Consider the following 21,733-nt stretch of genomic DNA (forward strand, 5'->3'; position numbering starts at 1 on the left):
TGAAAAATTAATTATCAAGGTGCTGCTTACTGTGATGGATCCGAAGTATTCTTAAGACACTAAGGTCTTGCTGGCTGGATTCTGCTGAAATCAAAGTCTAGTTATAATTGCATTCACAGTCTGTTTCCAACAAAAACTTGCAGAATATAAACTGATGCAGCACCAAACTTTGTCACTTTAAAAGCAGTAATTAATAAATAACTTTTTATAACAACCTACACGTACTACTGTTGCAGTTTTAGTTACACTGTACCACTTTTTACTTCTCAATCAGCATAGAACATAACTTTCCTGTACAAAATACTTCTAACAATTTAATTTGCTAGAGTCTCTTTATAGGGTTTTACATCCTGTTTTTCTCCTTGGTATTCTATTTTAGATTTTGTATGAAAACATCTTTTTTTCTGGTGTTTGCAGAAGAATGTGTTTTCATCCTGTAGAGAAATAATACTGATATTGTCTTTTAAGGAAACATCTTTTTGCAAATGCTGACTTGATGAAAGCATATCTATTCAAACTTCCTTGCTTAGCAGTGTCATATGATAGAAAAACGTACAGAGTGTCTTCCTGTTGTCCATTCTTTAAGAAAGCTGGTTAGCTTTCTTACTGACAATGTGAAATGCATACATCCTGTTTTTTACATTTTACTAAGTCTGTAAGAAGTCAGCTTTCTTACTGACAGTGTGAAATGCATCTGATTTTGTAGGAAAATATGTCCATTAAGCAAATTCCTTATTTTCCAAGCCACAGTCATTTAGTATGGATGCTAATCGCATATTGCCAAACTCTATTTCTACATTTAAGCAAGCTTTATTTTATACTTTATTTATATTACATATTTGTCAATCTTTTAGTCACTGTTAAAGGCACTCTAACAAGAGCTATCTGCAGACTGGCCAGAGTTTGGAGTCTTACATGTGCTGTGTTACTCACACATTTCCTATCTTTAGAAATGCAGTAGCATACTCTGAGGATTGCAGTCAGTACATGGTGACATCCATGTGAGTTACTGACTTCATATCCCTCAGAAGAGATATGTCACAACAAACCCTGTTACACCAGTAAATGTATGGGTTTATCACAGCAACATGTCAATATTGGCCCTGTGTGTGTGCTTCCAGCCACAACTCTGTCAACCTTTGTATATATGTCATGCAGTAAGAGGTGCATATGTTCAGTACATCATTATTTACTGACATTATACCTGATAAGAAGCCAGTGACATATCAGAATGCCACATCTAATCTACATTTATTGGTCACTGCTAGACATGTTATGTATAGTAGGCCTTATATTTGATGACAAAACCTGGACATTCTGTTGTAGTGTATACAGTAGTGAGGTCTGTGCACTTATGGTGATTGTCAACAGAGTGTGTATTGTGAATATGTACCTTGGCCTGTGTACAAATTGTGGCAGATGTCATAGTTCTTGGTCCTGTTCTATGTGATGTTGCATGCTACTCCAGTGCATGGTACTTTATCGGCATACATGTTTGTAGGGCCAGACCAACACATGTCCCATAACACAGTCAGGCATTGGAATACACTGTGCATTGGCCCAGTATATGTAGGGTTAATGTGTGAATGGCACATATGAGGATGGTGTGGTTCACACAGTCTATATACTGTAATATTAAGTGCGCTTACCTATGTGACTGTGGTTGTGTTCAGATTGGTTGTGGGTATGCACTTTCACACAGGTGTCTGTTAGTCCATACTGTTGCATGCCTGTAGAGCCTGCTATATTTACAGGTACATGCGCATTCCTTCATAAGAAATGTAGGGTAGTGTTGTGGCAGTCTGCCTGTAGTTTGCACAGTGCTTTATGACATGCCTAGCAGCTCAGTGTATTTACCCAGTGTGATTTTATGTACAGATATTTGTCAGATGTACTGTTGCTGGGCCACCATAACTGTTGTGTATGTCTGACAAAGCAGTGGGATGTTGTACAGATGTATGTCACTAACTAGTGGGCAGTATGTGGGCTTGTGAACTCTGCTCTTCCGGTTGCTATGTGTCAGTACAGACAGGCGTGTGTAAATGCATAAACTGTGTCAGCTTATCTATTCCAGTATTTGCGTGATATCCCCATTTGCATGGCTGTAAACATCCACTTTGTCAGGCTTGGTCCACACATCTTGCACTAAGGGGTTTTCTGTATACCTCTGGACTGACCAGAGTGTGTCAGACTGTCCACATTTATTGGTCATATCTCTGCTGTATTCCACAGGATCATTACTATGATTTGTGTGATAATTTACTATGATTTTCTAAGCTTGTTTCCTGACTTTCCTGTAAGTCGTCTAGTCCAGATACAGATTTGCTGTATCCAGGACTATTTGTAAGCTTCTGAGCCCCCAAGGCTTTCTGTGCTAGAGGAAAGCCTTCTAGCTTAATTTTGTTTCTTAGAACTATCCAGTTTTCTAGTTCCAGCACTCAAATCTGTTTCTTTGAGCTCAGCACTCGTTCAGAACTCATTGTAAGCACTAAATAAGCTACAAATTACTACAGCACTCAACTTTCCTCACAGTTTTTAGTACTTAATAAATAAGCACCATCCAGGCATGTCTAAGGGTCAGTTCCCTGTGTTTTCTCCTGTCTACCTGATGAATCTGGGCATCTTCGGGCAATGCAGCAGTTGCCTCATGTACACAGACAACCCTCTCCTCCTACCTCCCAACACTACAACCTGTGAGAGATGTACTTATATAGCCAAACTGGAAACAAAGCTCTCTTCTCCCAAGACTGGACTAGACAGTCAAGAGGAGAAGGTAAACATTTGCACCACACCACACTCATCACATAGTCCCTCAAAACTTACATCACCAAAACACACACATAGAAACACAAAACACACACCTACATTCACGGAGGCTCTCAATAAAAATCTATCCAAGCAACAGGGACCTCCACAGCAGAAATACAAGCAACCCCTCCCCCCAATACCCAAATGACACATAGCCCACACACTCAATGTGCTTCTCAATCACAGCCCATAAGGCATAACAATGTACCCAACACTCTAGTCATAGGTGACTCTATAGTCAGGCATACTGATGTTCCACTCACCAGGCTAAACAAGGAGAAAGTTACTGTCAGTAGCCTGTCAGGTGCCATGATCCGCCACATAATGCATGCACTCAGGTCACTCCACAACAAGTACAAATATGACTCTATCATTGTCCATGTTGGTGTGAATGACCTGAGAAATACCTCCCTGGACTAAATGAAAAGACATATGCAGGAGCTTTCCGATCTTGTAGCCCAGGCAGGTATGACCCTAGCCCTGAGTAGCATCCTGCCATCACCCAGAATGATACCACAGTACAAGGACAAAATCATTGACTTCAACAATTGGCTAAGCTTCTGGAGTCATTCTAAGGGGATCCAGTATCTGTCTGCCTGGGATGACATGATCAACAAACCATGGTGCTTTGCCAGAGATGGCCTGCACCTGTCGCCCTTAGGATTCCAGATACTGGCTAAGGCTCTTGCCACCCCTATAGTGCCTTTTTTAGGCAAGGTTCAAATGACAAATTCATCACAGTAACAGGTATAAGCAAGCAAAATCTGAGGGTAATGGTACTTAATGCTAGAAGTGTAAATCTCAAAATGCACTCACTCAAGGCACTCTTTAAAATGGAGAACATCGACATCTGTGCAGTGACAGACACCTTGGTTCAAGGCTCCAGAGAGCACCCCTGCATTACCAGGCTATAATTCATACCACACCTTTCAGCCACCTAACCTTGACCGAAACACTAAAGGCAGAGGTGTGTGTTTTCATTAAGGATATCCACACCTCCAGGCTAGTTGCTCAGCATAATGCATCCAAGATTTCCAAATGCAACTAGCTCTGAGCAAGACTGCAATCCAAATTGTAGCTTGCTACAGATCCCCCACCATGCCCCAGGATACCCTCTCCTCATTTCTTGATACACTGGAAAATATTAGGGTACAACCTAACACCTTAATAATGGGCAAGTTTAACTACCCCACCATTAACAGGGAAAACTACTCGTGTACCAACTCTTGCACTCAATGTTTTCTGGAATTCATAAATTCCAACGCCTTGGATCAACTTATCCACACCCCCACCAGGGGCAGCAATATCCTAGACCTGGTCATTACCAACATGGGCAACTGGTGTTCCACACCAGAGGTCAGATCTGACCACAAGTTAATCACCCTAGACATCCACATCCCACCTGCACCCCCCCAATAGGGAAACCACCGTAAAAAATTTCTCCAAAGCCAACTTCACGCTTCTTACGACAGAAGGGGTAAACTTCACAATACCCATGCTGACAGACAATAGAGGTACAACTGCTGAATCCTATACAAATGCACTTTATAAGCACTTACACGAGTGCATGGATCATGCAATCCCTAACAGAACCAAGATGCTATCCTCCAAATAAAGAAATCCAATCTGGTGGTCCCCTGCCATAAACAAACTCTACAACAGAAGAAATAACCTGTTGCAAAAAAGAGTAAAATCCCATGATTGGAGGAACTCAGTGGTTAGCCTCAGTAAGAAGCTGAGATCCCTCATAAAATCCTCCAAAGCTAGTTACAAAAACAAAATTGCCACTGATTCTAAAGACAGCCGCAAAGCACTCTATAGCTATGTCAAGAATCTCAATGGCAACACTCAGATCTGCTCTGAGTTACAGCACAATGGCACTAAATATACAGAACCAACTGATATTGCCAACATCCTGGCAGATAGGTTCTGTGCTAACTTTACCCTATACAAATGCACTTTATAAGCACTTACACGAGTGCATGGATCATGCAATCCCTAACAGAACCAAGATGCTATCCTCCAAATAAAGAAATCCAATCTGGTGGTCCCCTGCCATAAACAAACTCTACAACAGAAGAAATAAACTGTTGCAAAAAAGAGTAAAATCCCATGATTGGAGGAACTCAGTGGTTAGCCTCAGTAAGAAGCTGAGATCCCTCATAAAATCCTCCAAAGCTAGTTACGAAAACAAAATTGCCACTGATTCTAAAGACAGCCGCAAAGCACTCTATAGCTATGTCAAGAATCTCAATGGCAACACTCAGATCTGCTCTGAGTTACAGCACAATGGCACTAAATATACAGAACCAACTGATATTGCCAACATCCTGGCAGATAGGTTCAGTGCTAACTTTACCCCTCTCTCACCCCCTAATGGGCCCATCTCTATACTAGAAGAATGCAAAGTTCCTGTAATCATGGCTGTTCAGGTAAAAAACACACTCTCCAAAGCCAAGAACACAGCATCCATGGGATGTGACAACATCCCAGGCTGCATTCTACATGAACTACAGAACGGAATGGCACCCCACCTAAGTATCATGTTCAATCATAGCCTTACCTCAGGCTTTGTGCCCACTGAATGGCACACAGCAACAGTTATCCCACTCCACAAAGGGGGAGCCACCGTGGACCCTGGGAACTATCACCTCATCTGCCTGACTAGCCTGGTCTGCAAGGCTATGGAACGTATCATCATGAAACTTATAAACAATAACATTGGTAATCTCCAAATTCTGGACCCTACCCAGTTCAGGTTTGTAAAAGACAGATCATGTCTCCTAAACCTGATAGACTTCTTTGAAGTGGTCACCAAAGCCATAGATGAGGGTAAGGTGGTTCACACAGCCTATTTAGATCTCGCCAAGGCTTTCAACACCATCCCCCACTCTGGAATTATAGATAAACTCATTACACTAGGTATAAATCCCTATGCCACAAGATGGGTTGCCATCTGGCTCACTGACAGAACCCACAATGTGAAAGTAGCAGACTCTAAATCCAACTTCAGACCAGTGACAAGTGGAGTACCATGAGGGTTCAGTCCTGGGTCCTCTCCTGTTTGTTATCTACTTCTCTGAAGTACAGGCTAAAACATAAGGTCTTGGCTAACAAAGTTCACAGATGACTGCAAACTAGGAGCCATAATCAAGACTCCTAATGATGTGGACATCCTGTAAAAGGACCTCACTGTGACAGATGCCTAGTGTCAAAGCCATGACCTCAAGCTTAATGCCAAAAAAGTGCATTGTCATCCCTTTTGGTAAAAACTCTGTACCCTTGAACTACCACATAGGCGATAGTCTCCTTAACACTGAAAGTGTGATATGAGACCTTGGGAAAAGGGGACAGTGGTCTCTCTTTTGATAATCACATCGCCACAGTAGTCAGGAAATCCTTCTACATGGCATACCTCATCACAAAAGGTTTCTCATCTAGGAAAACAGAGGTCATTGTTCTCCTCTACTCATCACTCATTAGACCCATTATAGAGTAGAATGGGCCTTTTGTTATGTACCTCACAAGACATCTACAACAACTGGAAGGCTGCAAAAATACTTCACAAAGAGGATTTCCAGCATCAAACAGATGCCCTACGCAGACAGTCTCTAAAAACTCCAGCTTTATTCTGTTGCATATCGTCTACTCTGAGTTGATCTCTGCCTAACATAAAAAGCTATGTCAAACCCAGAGCTGTTGGACATGCTCCACTTAAAGAAATCCCAATTCCTCTGAGCTACATACTCTAGGGACCTAAACCTTGACACCACAATAAACAGAACATGCTGGAGTAATAGATTCCTATCCTAGAGACTTCCCATACTCTAGAACAAACTACCTATCTATATCAAACAAAGCTCCTCATTAGCACTCTTTAAGAAAAATCTTGATGATTGGATTGGAGATAGGAAATTCACCCAGGGGATCACTTCTGTGACTCTGCTTGACAGGGACACAGGAAAATAATTCTCTTGGGTGGCAAAAGTCAGGGTACCATTTGGCTAGGCTTATATAGGCCCTAGGACCAATAGCCTAGTACCTACCTATGAACCTATGAACCTATGAACCTATGACAATCTTATGATGTCTGTCAGTAACTGATGGAGTACATGTCAATATCAGATGTGACTTCCCCCACAGCATTTCTGTTAAGACAACCCCTGTTACAGTAGCAACAGTCTACATTTATACCTGCAATACCTACATGACATTTCCTTGCACTAAGAGGTTGTGACTATTGGTGCTGATTTATGACTCCACTACATGTTATGGACATCTGTTTTATATATATATATATATATATATATATATATATATATATATATATATATATATATATATATATATATAGTTATTTTTATTTATTTATTTTATTTTACATTTGTTGACCGGGATAGTCCGACTGGATGCATGTCCATTTTCAGCGGAGGCCCAGGGAGAAAAGCTCCAAGGGTAAGCAGATACAGCATTACATAATACCAGCATTACATATTACAAACAGACTATTTACAGAGATTACATAAGTAATCAAGTTAGTTCCACAGGTTATAGTTAATCCTGAGCACAAGTCAGGATTAAATTAAATTACACAGTAAACTGGTTAACAGATTTTTACACATTCTAGAGAGAGTTAGCCAGGCTTGATACATTGACATAGCCAGTTAAGTGACAAAGTCTAGTTTTAAATTGACCTAAGGTGGAAAGTAAGGTAATATCAGCTGGAAGAGAGTTCCAGGATCTACTTACAGAGTTTGCAAAGAGAGAATCACTGGCTGTGTTATTAATTTTGCTAGTTTGAATTAGTAGTTTGTTAGAAGATCGAAGTGGTCTAGGATTGTTATAGGAGGTGATAATATTTTTAAGTGCAGGAGTATTGTCCGGATTATAGAGGATTTTATAGGCCATAATCAGTTGGTTATACTGGATTAGGCTTGGTAGTTCAAGCCACTCAAGCTGATTTAGATTGATTCAATGATGTGTCCTAAAAGGCAGCCCAGTGGCAAACCTGGCAATGTGATTGTTGCAAATTGAGAGTTTGTTAAGGACAGTCTTGTTTAAATTCGAGAGTAGAGGGGATGCATACAGAAGGGTTGAAAGAAGGTGAGAGCGAGCTATGGCAATTTTAGCTGGAGGGGTTAGGAAGGCTTTTATTCTGTAAAGTGACCCTAGTTTTTTATTGATGGTTTTGATAGTTTGGTTAACATGTAGGTCAAATTTTAGATTATTGTCTATGATGACACCTAATAGTTTTGTAGATGGGTCAGGGGACATTATTGTGCCATCATTTGATTTTATGGTAAAGGTGAAAGCGGTAGACCTACGTGTTGGTGAAAATAACAGCATTTTAGTTTTTTTGGCATTTAGGATCAGACGATGTTCAGAAAGCCAGTTTTCTATTGTATTAAAGATGGTCAGGGTAGCTGACCATAACTCTACTGGAGATGTGGCTGAGCAAATCAGAGTAGAGTCATCAGCATATTGGATACAGCTGACTTTTGGGATGACAGTATAAAGGTCATTATTGAAGATGGAGAACAGCAAGGGCTCTAGTATAGAGCCTTGTGGTACTCCAAGGGTGTTAGGTAGAAGGTTAGAGAGTTTGTTCTACCAGAGGACAGCCTGCTGTCGACCATTTAGGTAGGATTGAAACCACTGGAGGGCTCCAGTATCTAGACAGAATGTTTGCAGGGTGTGGATTAAAAGTTGGTGATCAACCATACTGAATGCCTTGGAAAGATCCAAAGAGATGGCTGAGGATATATAATTATTGTTGTGATTATGGTTTATGATGTTAGTAAAGGCTAGGAGGGCTGAAGTAGTGCTGTGATGAGGACGGAAGCCATGCTGAGTGTCTGCCATAAGGCGATTTTGGATTAGTCGGTGCATGAGTTGTCTATGAATATATTTTTTCATCATTTTTATAAGTAGAGAGAGTATAGCTATTGGCCTATAATTGGAGAATTCAGTAGAGCTGCCTCCTTTGTGAAGTGGGATGACATAGGATATTTTCCAGATAGTGGGAATTTTAGCTTCTACTATGGTTCGATTGATGAGTATTGAGATGGGGTAAGAAATAGCATCAGCTGATTTTTGTAGGTATTTGGCAGGGAGTTGATCAGCAGAAAGTGAGGTGGGTTTTAATTTTTTGATCAAGGTACAGATAAATGAAGTGGCGACTGGTTGGAAGCTGAACTGAGTAGGTTTCTAGGGGTGCTACTTTCAGGACCAGGGGAGCTAGGAGGTAGTTGGCTAACCAGGGCTTGAATTGTCTCAGTAAAGAATTGGTTAAAACTATCAGAAACATCTTCAGGGGTTTTATCAATAGTAGCAGCAAGGATTGGGGTTGAAGTTTGTCCGGGATGTAGTAGACTATTTAAACCTGCCCATAACTTCTGAGGGTTATTTTGATTTACTGTCTGTAAATTACAGTAGTATTGCTTTTTGTGTTGTAAAATTTATTTTTTGGTTTCCTTCCTGGATTGCCTGTATTTAATGTGATCTTGAGGGTCTTAAGAAGAACGCCATAAAGCCCATGCTTTGTTTCTAAGGGTAATTTTGAGTTTAGACTCTATAGAAAGCCATGGTGCAGTTTTTGCCTTGGTTCTCTTTGAACGAACAGGTGCATGCAAATCAAGGATCTCAAGGAATTTGTTGTTAAAGTATGCTACTGCTTCCTCAAGGGGAGGTGTTTTAGAATAGACCAATTACATGAGTTTAGTTCTTGTTGGAATTTGGCAGGGTCAAAGTTTTTATTGTTTCTAACCTTTCTGAGTAAGGGTTGTTGGGAATTAATGGTTTTGTGCTTAATTACATATGTGAGAAGGTGATCGCTTAGGCCATTAAGGAGGGTATCAGAGGTGTACAGTTGGGGGTGACTGTTTATGAGTACCCAGTCAAGTATACTTTCTTTTTGGTTGGGTTTACCTATCCTGGTAGGGGTGGATATGATTTGTGTAAATGCATGCAGGTTAATATGGGTGGTTGGGGATTCTGAGGAACAGGTGCCCCAGTCTATGTTAAAGTCTCCAAGTAGTAGGGTTTCTTGGGGGTAGTGACATGATAGCCAGTGCATGATATCTTCAAATGTAGATATATTGTTACCTGGGGGAATCTACATACAGATGATATTAATGCATTTATTTTTATTAAGTTGCAATTTGGTGGCAAGAATCTCTGAGTTATTAATCTGAGGAGGTTGTATTACATCTATGGTGACATTCAACTCAGATTTATAGAGTACAGCTACCCCACCCCCGTTCCTCGAAGCACGATCCAGCTTGTGTATGTTGTACCCAGGTGGTAACACTTCATTGTCTTTAGTGTTAAGTTTTAACCAGGTTTCAGATAAACAGAGAATCTCAGGGGAGTGGACATCCAGAAGTGCATGCAATTCATGTACCTTCTTATTAATGCTTCTAATATTGAGATGACAGACTAGGAGAGAGTTAGTTGGCCTATTAATTGTAGGTTTGTAGCTTAGATTGCAAGTAGAGGGGGAATGTGTATCTGAAGTGAGTGGGCCAGGGTTGGGGTGAATATCACCACCAAGTATTAGGTTGAGTCTATACTTGGTGATGAACTTCAGGAATTTGTTTATTAGTCTGTGGTAGTGTTTGGATCTAGAGCTAATGTGCCTGGGGTTGAGATGTTGATAGACTGAACAAGATGTTGGATAGGATCTGGTACTGCAAGTATGGTTGAAGGTGGAAGGATTTACAGCTTGGGTGATAGTATGGCCTTTTGGGACCTGAAATCCCGTGAGAAACTAGTTTTCATACAAGGTAAGGAGGTATGGTGTGAACAAGAGGGGAAGTAAAGAGGAGTATATCATTATCTGTGATTCAGCTAGTGAGTTAAGGAACCGTTTTACCTGGTGATGCAACACCAGAAGATTGAGTGGTGAGGTAAAGGTACTGGAAGGGGGATGGGAGAATGCCACATGAAAGCTAATAGGTGCTATTAAAATGTAGGTAGTAGAATGGGGGTGGGTGGAATTATACCAGAGGAAAGCAGATAGGATCTAGAAAGTGGGGGAGTGGCTATAGTACTATAAATTTAGATGTACTGGGTGCTGGAGGGAATTGGGGGCAGGGAGGGGAGCAAAGAGAGCCCAAGCGTAGCGAGGGCGAACGTAGCGGGGCTATTGCAGTTTACAAGGTTTCCTAAGTTGTCCTAAAGCTATAAGGTAAGTATTACAGCTCTTAATGTAAGAGTTGAATTTACTTCAGTTACAGGGGAAGGAGGCAACCACTCAAGTAGAAACAAAGAGCCCTATGGCTGACCAATATGGTGACCTGCTTAATTACAAAGCACTGTAAGTGAAAGCTTAACAAATGCTTTTTGTGTGTGCAACCTACTCTGTTTAAATGTTGAGAGAAACTGATTGCAGATTTATATATATATATATATATATATATATATATATATATATATATATATATATATATATATCCACCTGTTGGTGTTGCTGGCCTATGTCCACTTGGCTGTATCATTACTCCCACCATATGCTCAAGCACAGACATTCCACGGTTGAGGATTCCCATCATCTCACTCAACCGTCTATTCAGGACCTGTGCAAAATAACGGTGGGCACCTGTAAGACCACAGATGTTGTTAATAACAGCAGAATGAATAGCCCTCTGCAGCCTCAGACCCTGTTTGGTATACCATTCCATATGTACCTGTGCCTCCACGATGGCCTGAATCATGCATTTGGTTATACCAACTGTGGCACTTCTGCCAGGGGCATGATGACCAGCAGCCCGAACACCCCTGTACATCTGCCTGTGCAGTACCTCGCCGGGCATCTGACTATGGCTGCTATGTCCAGACACACGTGCCATAATCACCACACTGTCCTGTCCCATGCCACTACCCACCAACAGTCCCTCATCTATGGCCACTGGTGATGGGGTATGTATAGGCAATGTGACTGTGTGTGGGGTTGTGGTGGATAAGAGTGGGATGTCAAACAATGGCACAGATTCAACTCCTGACAACCCTGCCTGTGCCTCAACACACCTATCATCATTGTCCGAGTCTGTATGGACACTAACATCAGTTTGCCTGCAGGAGAGACCCTGACCCACCTCACCACCTGTGAGGGTAAAACAAAAAATGCACTTTAAGACCTGTATGTCATTGCTTTACTACACACACTCACACACACACATACACACACACATACACACACACGCACACACACTTACAGGTGAGGTTGCACAAAGATATTACACACAGACCTCTCATTATCCATCTGTCAACATGCATGACATATGGCACTCAGCATGCACTGCAGCTGTAGTCAATCCCTGTTACCAACATTATACATCTCTGTGATGCACGAGTTGAGTTAGTAGGTGATGCCCCTTCCCCTGGAACACACTGCACCCATGTACACAGTATTGCTGTGCACCTGTTCTGCACACTGGCATGTACTGTGCACCGTATACCTCACAGGTGTAAACACAATTGCTGAATGTGTATATGTGTGTCAGTTATGTTTGCTCTGCTGTTCACAGCCCCTATGTGTTTGTCCAACACATACCTGGTATGATATGTGGACAGATGTCAATAGTGAATGCTTGTTGTCTGATTTGCAGATCTCATCATCAGCTGTGCATGTATGACCAACAAAATACAATTACACTGACAATCTTCAAACCTTACTGTGGCTATGAATAGTGTACAAACACTTATTGACATGGCAACCTCTTCCCTGATATGTCAAGGGGCCACAATACTGCATATGTTAACATTACATGAACCTGATATGTGACATATGACCTGTGCAATCAAATGCAGTGTCAAGCAAATGTGTTAGTTGTACAGACGCTGACTGAGATGCATACAGTATGTGGGCACCCTTAACATGATGGTTTGTTGCACCAACTGTTAAGTGTACTACAGCAGTCACTATTCCTGGAAGGAGTACACTAGCATGGCCCATCTGCACTTGCAAGTATTTGGTCACTCTGCCCTACAAATGTCCCCAACTCTGCAGGATTGCAAGGTCAACTCATGTGCACAGCCCTTGGAGGTTACACAGTGCCTTCACTATTGCTGTGGAGTCAGGGTTATGTCTGGCACAATTCATGACCTTGACTGTGTGCAGATACAGGCATTCTTAGCGAGCTTTGGATGTCTGCTTTATTTCACTGTTGTGTTTCAGGATGACACCCCTCCCCATCCTCAGCCTTTTTGCAGATGCTTGACAACTATGGACTACACATGAGTGTCATTTTGCAGTGTCCCAAATTCAGAACACCATGTGTACCGGCCTACTCCCTGCTAATGAATGGCAAACATACAGGTGTACACTGGCACCAGCAAGGTACAGATGGGAATGGTGGGCCTGATGTGGAGTGAGGTGTTGCTTGAGTAGCACATGTATCTTAATTGATACTGTCTGTAGGTTTTGAACATGGTTCTCATACACCATTACACATGGCAACACATGCCTTTGGGGGACTTTTGATATTATGCATATGCTACCTGGAATGAGCCTTGGCTGATGTTTCCTGTGGGACGACTGTGCCATCTGATTACCCTAACCCATAGGCCACACTTATGCAGAGTTCAGGTGATTGTTGACACAGGTACTGCACAGCCAGTACTTGCTAGACATTCCAGCAACTCCTTCAGTGTTGCGGCATGTTGCTAGGCAAAATCCATGACCAGTTTGCAATGTGTTGCCATCTGTCTTGGATGGCCATCTGTTTATTTTCTACATTAATGTTATCCCATACTTCCTCGTCACATACATGACTGTCTGCACTGTTTTCCATGGTATATGCAATGGTGAGGTAAGGCTACATGTCCCACTCCTGTGTTCTACCTCTTGGGTATGGGATCCATTCCATGGCTTGTAAGATGTGTGCAATCCATGGTTGCCTCTGTTGCAGGTGAGTGGGCAAATGTGATGGACATACATCTTGGAGAGCAGACCATTTCTTGGTGTGACATTGATGACCTGTACTTGCTGGTAGGTGTATACATACGAAGAGTGAATGCTGTCAGTACCTCAAAAGCTGTTACCATAATATGTTATTTGGAGTGTGTGCACACATATGCTTCCAGTGTTTGTTAAGGTATGTATTCCCCATATTTGCTGTCCTAACACAGGATTGCATATTACACATTCATTGCTCATATTAGGACCACATTACAGGTTGTAAGGGTTGTAGAATGTGGTATTGTGATACGCAGTTTTGTAGATCTGCAACAGTTGCCATTGTAAAAGTGATATATACACTGTTGTAGCACCATATAAGGGTGATGTTTCAGACATGTTCCTACTGTAGGCCATTTGTCCCACCATTATGTTCATCTCTGTGCACACATCTTGCAATGAAAGGTTGTTAGTTATATTGCAGGACTCTTACATACCCTTCAGGTATGCCACCATGGTGACCATTGTGATGCAGTGCAGTTAACAGCAACAATAAGTGAACATGTACACCATGCATTATGGTTAGGTGTGTTAAATGTGTGCATGGAAAATAACTTGGCCATAACATGGCTGGTGTATTGACAAACCTGAACAAACCACACCATACTCACCAGTAACAGTCTGCTGCCCCAGAGGTATATCAGAGGGATCTACATAGTTGTGCGAGAAATGTGATGTCAGTAGCCACACCTGTGGCATTGGTACATGGTGGGACCAGCATTTCAGTACATCAAGACCACAAACCCACAATACTACAGATTATGCACATCTGTTCATTAATACAATGCAGCAACAGACTATATATATTTTATCTCACATATGCATATTTAAGCTCTACAGATGCAGATGGATGAGCAATAGTGCTCTACTAATGTGCCCTTGGGCCTTAACTACATGCTACTCGTCCAGTGTGTGGATAGCACCCACCTCTACAATGCTATCTGCTGGGTCTTGTCTTTGCTGACAGGAAAGTGCCACGAGGATGGCAAGGAGCTCCTCAGCATGTGTCAGGGAGGGCTGAATGGCATGACCCCCCCTGTAGCTAGCTAGTCCCTCCTAACTGCAGCAGCACTCTGACGGGCATGGCGGATGAGGTCAGTGCACCAATGTCGGACCTGCTCATAACTCCATTTATGCAAGCCAACATCGTTTACTCTGTGGACGAGCTCTTTCCACAGGGCAGTCCTCTCCTGCAAATCATGGGCTGTGCAGCCAAACAGGATGTGGTAGTGCTACACCAGGTAGTTTATTATGACTTCATTTTCCTAGGGGGAATAAACTAGCAAACGCTCTCTAAGCATGAAGCCTGAAAGACATAAATGGGTAAAAAGGTCTGAGGACCTCATACTGCAAGAATATAATAGTTGTTATTTGACATCTCTGTCCCCCTCCCACATATCTGCAACAATAATCTGAATGCACAACTCAATGGGTATGTTTACAGCAAACCTACTGTTGGGACATATATCGTATTGTAAGACAAATTGTGCAGTGTGTTTCTAGTCATGTTCCATGTTGAAACACTATCATTGGTGGCCTGTTGCTAACAATGTCACCTGCATACCATTGTAAGGGCCACTATGGTTCCATATATGCATGTGTTCTGTTTGTTATGTGACTGATCCAAATCTGGTGTTTTGTGTTAATGGGGATATCTATGCATGCTGTTAGACATAATCCTGGATTGTGTGGACTATTACTACTCACATATGTTCTATAACTGTGAGACAATAGCATGTTTGCAAAGCCTGTTCCCGGCAGAACCACCTCTCTCACCTCATCTGGCCATGTTACCAGGCCACAGTACATCTGGGAACCACCCTGGGACCTCATCATCTGCTGGTCCTGCACTACCTTCAGGTGGTACCACGTCAGGTGATGGTGTTCGTTCCCCCCCCGGGAGCATACACAGAAAGGATCCTGTTACCTGAAGTCAGGTTCAGGGTCTGGCACATAAGGAGCTCCACAGAGACTTGGGAGATGTGCTACACCAGCTTGAGGCCCTTGGTACACAGTTATAGGGTCCTCATGCTCCTCCTGTTCAGTCCCCAGCTCAGGCATCTTCAGGGCCGTGAAGGTGCAGTTGTGACTGCCCATGGGTGGGGACCTTAGTCCCACTGTTTGCATTTGGGGGATCATGGGCTTCCACTTTCCAGACACCACTTCCATTCCTAGGTGTTTACCCACCACATGTGTCATATACCCCACTGTATGCTGTCTTGTCTGTCTTCCAACCTACCTACCCAAATATACCTGCTATCCTTCCCCAACATACCAATCTCAGCTTCACAAACAAGGGCAATGTGTTCCCAACATGGATTTCATACCAGACATAACTGTCCATTTCACACTCACGTACTTTTATATATATATATATATATATATATATATATATATATATATATATATATATATATATATGTGTGTGTGTGTGTGTGTGTGTGTGTGTGTGTGTGTGTGTGTGTGTGTGTGTGTGTGTGTACAGATATGTGTGATGTTTTCTCACACATATTGTGCAACACTGCCGTTCATCAGTAAGGGAAATGCATATATATATATATATATATATATATATATATATATATATATATATATATGCATCTTTCACTGAATCTTAATTTGTTGAGCATACTTGCGCGAAAGTGCTGTTCACCGAAGCAGCACTTTCGCGTAAGTATGGTTGTTATTCCAGTCGTATTATAGTGCGGTAAGGGAAAATTCCCTTTTCCTCACTGTAGTGTGACCTTGGAGTGAGAATATTAAAGTGGGAGGTGTTTGGGGCACAGATCCCCATATGGGGGGTGCAGGGTGGTAGTTTGCTCCCCCTGCATTCAAGAAGATTTTTTGTTTTTATTTTTTTTAACATACTTTAACAAAAGCACTTTTTTGATGAAAGCGCTTTTGTTAAAGTGTGTTTGGTGGTAATGGATTTGGGATATTGATCTTTTGATTAAAAGTCCTAGATCAATAATATATATATATATATATATATATATATATATATATATATATATATATATATATATATATATGTGTGTGTGTGTGTGTGTGTGTGTGTGTGTCTGTGTGTCTGTATATCTGTAGACATATATATATATATAAATATATATATATATATATATATACATTCACACACACACACACACACACACACACACACACACACACACACACACACACATATATATACATTCAAACTTCAGGTCCACACTCTCTAACTCTCCTTCCTCCACAGCTGCACTGTTCTACCTTGCTACAAAACAGATGGGTGTCACATGTAGACACAGTCTAATATTAGGGGGGGTATATATAGGGAAAGAGTGCAGGTAAGCCTATTATAAACCTATAACGTTTGTGCATGATACATTTCATGTTAACATTACTGTCCTGCAGTTGGTGGTGTCTGAAACTCATGTGTTTATCATAACTACATCACTTCCACCATCAGCTGTTTACCACATTAATATACATGTCTTGAGGTACAGAACACACACAATGATGGCTTACATCTTGTCATTCAATGCTGATCTACACAATTGATAGGTATGGCTCACTGCCCACAGGGCCAGATGCTACGTCCATAGCAGTTGTTCAGCAGGACGTCATTACAAGTCTTGATGGCACATATCCATCTTTCCACATCATCTATCCCATTATTACAAAGTCCTACATTCAATTACATGCATAAATGTTTCACATACCTGTTTTAGTGTTGTCCTCTCTTCTAGGTATACTTTTATGTGTCCCTTGTTTCATATACTTTTGTTTCAGTTTAGTTTGTAGTTTTAATTTCTCTCTCTTTCTCTCTCTCTCGCTCCACTTCAGGGATTGAGTTGCTTTGACTAGGTTGCAGCATGGTTTTTTAGGTGATGCTCATGATCAGGTGATGGCATATGCAACAATCAGTGTTCATCACTTGCTAATTGCATGCAGCCAGCTGTGTAGTTCTTCCAATTACCAACTGTCATGACAACCCACTACTATAAATTACTATATAATGTGGGCATTGTCCCTTTACCTTTCCTGTATGGAAGACATCCTTCCTGTATGTGGGCAGTAGTGTTATAGACAGCGGGTAGCAATACCTAATACAACAGGACGTGCAGGCACAGGCCAACTACATATTTGCATAAGGTTCCAGACCTATGGACAGTGTGAGTATTGTAGGTATATGCATTGTATACTGCTAGTTTTACAGGGTTTATGTGTACATGCTAGTTTTGCATGGAGTGCACTTTGTCTGCATATCTCTCAACTGTGGGCCCATCCACATGATGGCCTGAGGATTGTCTGTTATGTTTTGTCTGTTCACCACACAGGTCTTATCTATGATATATCAGTGCCATTCCATCTGTTGAGTGCTCTCAGTACATGGCTACATCCATTTGTGTTTCTAACTTCATATTCCTGAGTAAGGGTATGTTGCAACCAATCCTGTAACACCAGCAACTTTCACAGTGTATAACAGCAATATTGCAAATATGGCCCTGTGTTCCAGCATCTGTCCTCCATCTATATACCATGCTTTGTCCATATGTCATGCAGAAAGAGGTTGTTAAGTAGTGGCCTATCATTATTTAGTGCTGGCATTCCTGCTACCATTCCAGTGATGTTGTGAACTCCCACACATATTGTGGGGTAAGGTCCATATATATGAGGGATACAGCTGGACAAAATGTATGTGACCATGTACAGTCTAGAGGTCAGTGTATGTAACACTGTTATATGTCCTTGTAAGTCATTCTATGAGGGAGGGGAATGCACCATTTTTAACCTAGGCTGCTACAACCTGTGAGGGATATCAGTAGTAAGACACATGAAGGTATATGGCTGTACATTTTCATACATTTCACCATGGGAACAGTGGTGGGCTAGTGCTTACTGGCTTATAGATAGTTCTGTTTGTCAGTGTGATAGTAATGTTTTAAGTTAAGCATTGTTATGTAACAGATACATTTTCATTGTGACAATGTAATTCTTCCCCCCCCATGGGTTGGGTACAGAGTATAATTGGAGACTACTGAACTACATCTGTAATTAGTTAGTGTTGATTGATTCTTATCTTCCAGTCAAGTGTTTTTCTTACTGTTGCTCTACTTGAAGGCCTTGGCCTGGACAGCATCATATGTTATGATTTCAGATTATTGTAGCAAATGTTTTGTTTGAGAGTTGCATTACTCTGTTATTATGTATTTCAAACACCTAACTGCTATATGAAATGGAATATATAACTGAAATAGCACACAGATAAACATTTATATGTATGCAAACTTGTGTGTGGTCTCATATCCTTTGACTTGTTTGTGGGTATATGTTTCATTCAATAATTGTCTTTTATATGAAGAAATCAAACACTGGCCATTTTAATAGGTGGCAATTGTAGGAATACTGGCTGTTTGATGTGCTGTGCACCTTCTAAATATATATCTTGTTATACATATCTATAAGTAATAATATATGTACATGTATGTGTATATACATATATATGTATATATATCATTGGAATGTTTACTGCTTCCACATTGTAGATTCCGTATGGTACACAGACTGTTCTGCATGATATGTTATTAATATCCTCCTGGCATCGTAAAGCTGAGATGGATTACTGCTAACTTATTGTGGCTATGTTGTGTAGGGTCCTGGGTATGAGACTTGCAAATGTTGGTTACTGTGTTGCAAGGCAGATCTGTTCAGCTGTGGAGGAGGGGATGATACCAATAATTACAACAAGTACTTATTTTGGGCCCCTTCAGCCCCATTAGGCATATATTTATTTTTTGTGTTGATATATATATATATATATATATATGTATATATATATATATATATATATATATATATATATATATATACACACACACACACACACACACACACACACACACACACATACACACACACATATGTATATATATATATATATATATATATATATATATATATATATATATATTATATATATATATATATATATATTGATACACACACACACACACACACACACATATATATATATATATATATATATATATATATATATATATATATATATATATATATACATCTACATATATAAATGCATTTCCCCTACTGTTAAATGACTGTGCTGGATGATATGTTTGAGAAGACGTTAGATTTACTTATATCTGAAATGGCCTAGTGATAAATAACTTTGGCTATAGTATGCAGGGTCCTAGGTTTGAGACTAGCGAGGGCTGCTTAGTCTGTTGCTGGGCAGAACAGGGGCTATTGGAGACAGAGTGATTAAGGCACTTTAAAACAGTTGTAAGTTGGTTTGCGTGGGTTTGAGTTGAGCTAAGAAATGCTTACGTGAGCTTAGCTTAGCTTACACCTGCTTATGGCTTCTTATGGCACTTAAACCCTCACTAATTTCAAATAAAGAAAAGAAAAAAGGGAGATAGGAAAGTGGTGAAATTGGGGCAAACAGGGGACAAACAAGAGGAGAAACAATATCCCTTGAAGGTGGAAACAATGAAGCACTAGAATAAAAGAATAGAAAGTCTTGCTTTGTTATTTGGCCTCTTTGTTTATCACAGTCGGTGGTTTCTTTTGGGTCAGAGTTGTTTGTGATAATATTAAGAGGAGAAACAAGTAGGGATGTGCAGGATGGGTGTAGGAAAGGACCATAGCTCTGCATTTCTTTGGCAGCAACAGCTGCTTTCAATGTGAGCAATTTAGAATTTGGAGCCTCACACCCTACAGGGAGGTGTGTGGGCATCATACAAGATGGATGATTGGTAGGGTTATATTATGTGATGGTTACATGCCTCTGGCAAAATGCAGAGTTATGTATAAGATGTGAATTTTTTGTGGATCAGATGCCATTTGTTTTTTTTAAGGTGAGAGTGGGATGTTAAGGAAGGATTATTGCTAAGTGTGGTGAGGGTGGTTTGGTAGGAGAGGTTGTATTTGCAGACAGACAAGGCAGACAAGTCAAGAGACAGGGGCAGTGTATGACACATGGTGTGGGTAAACATCTTAATGGAAGGGTGGTTGGGAAGCCGAGGCTCATGATCCCCCCAGATGTTAGTACTGGCACTGATGTTCCCACCCGATGGCAGTCACCACTACTCCTTCACAGCCCCAAAGGTGGCTGTGCTGGGGACTGGGCTGGAGGGGCTGCCTGCCCCTCTAGCTGTGACAGCCATCCATCCACCCAGCACAGGCGGTCATCTAGCTCTGTCTGGAGGACACTGCACACCAAGCCACAGACCACGTCCCAGGTGACACCATCCTCACCGTGTCCACTTGCAGGAGGGGTGAGACCTATCCTCTGCAGCAGTTCCACCCAAGGGTGGTGCAGGACTAACGGATGAGGGAGGTCAGGGTTGGGTCCCAGATGTGCTGTGTCCTGGTGCCTTGGCAAGGTGGGGTGGGTGAGGTGGATCCACTGGGATCCGCTTTCCCATATGTGCTATGCTGTGGAAAATAGCAATGAATCTTTTTTAGTCATGCACAACACATTACAACATTAGTCAAAATAGCATGCATGGATATTCCCATTTACCCAAAACAGTGCAATTATGACAGTGCCATAACAAACAGAACCCACACATATATGGAATGGCATTCAGGATTGCAACAGCATGCCCATTAGTGGTATGTCAGGCAAGCAATAAAATGATTATTCAACAGGGAATATTAGTATGCACACAGTTTAAACAATGATAAACCAAATGGAACAACAGTCCCAACAGTAGAGGTTTGTTTAGGAACATATACATGTTGGTTTCAGTGTGATGGTTGGATCAGTTGAGTGGTGGGCGAAGGGAACAGATTCAATTGACAACTGCTATCAAGTATATTTGTCAGTACTCTACTATTCACTAATCTACATTCTACACTCTACCTGGGCCATGGGGCTGCTACATCACACCAACAGGTGTAGATATCAACAGAGCAATTGTACCCATATTTTAGTTATACACATCATACCTGTTTCTATAC

The sequence above is a fragment of the Protopterus annectens genome, chromosome 3.part1 (genome assembly GCF_019279795.1).
Source record: "Protopterus annectens isolate FY-2018-M chromosome 3.part1, PAN1.0, whole genome shotgun sequence".
Classification (NCBI taxonomy): domain Eukaryota; kingdom Metazoa; phylum Chordata; order Ceratodontiformes; family Protopteridae; genus Protopterus; species Protopterus annectens.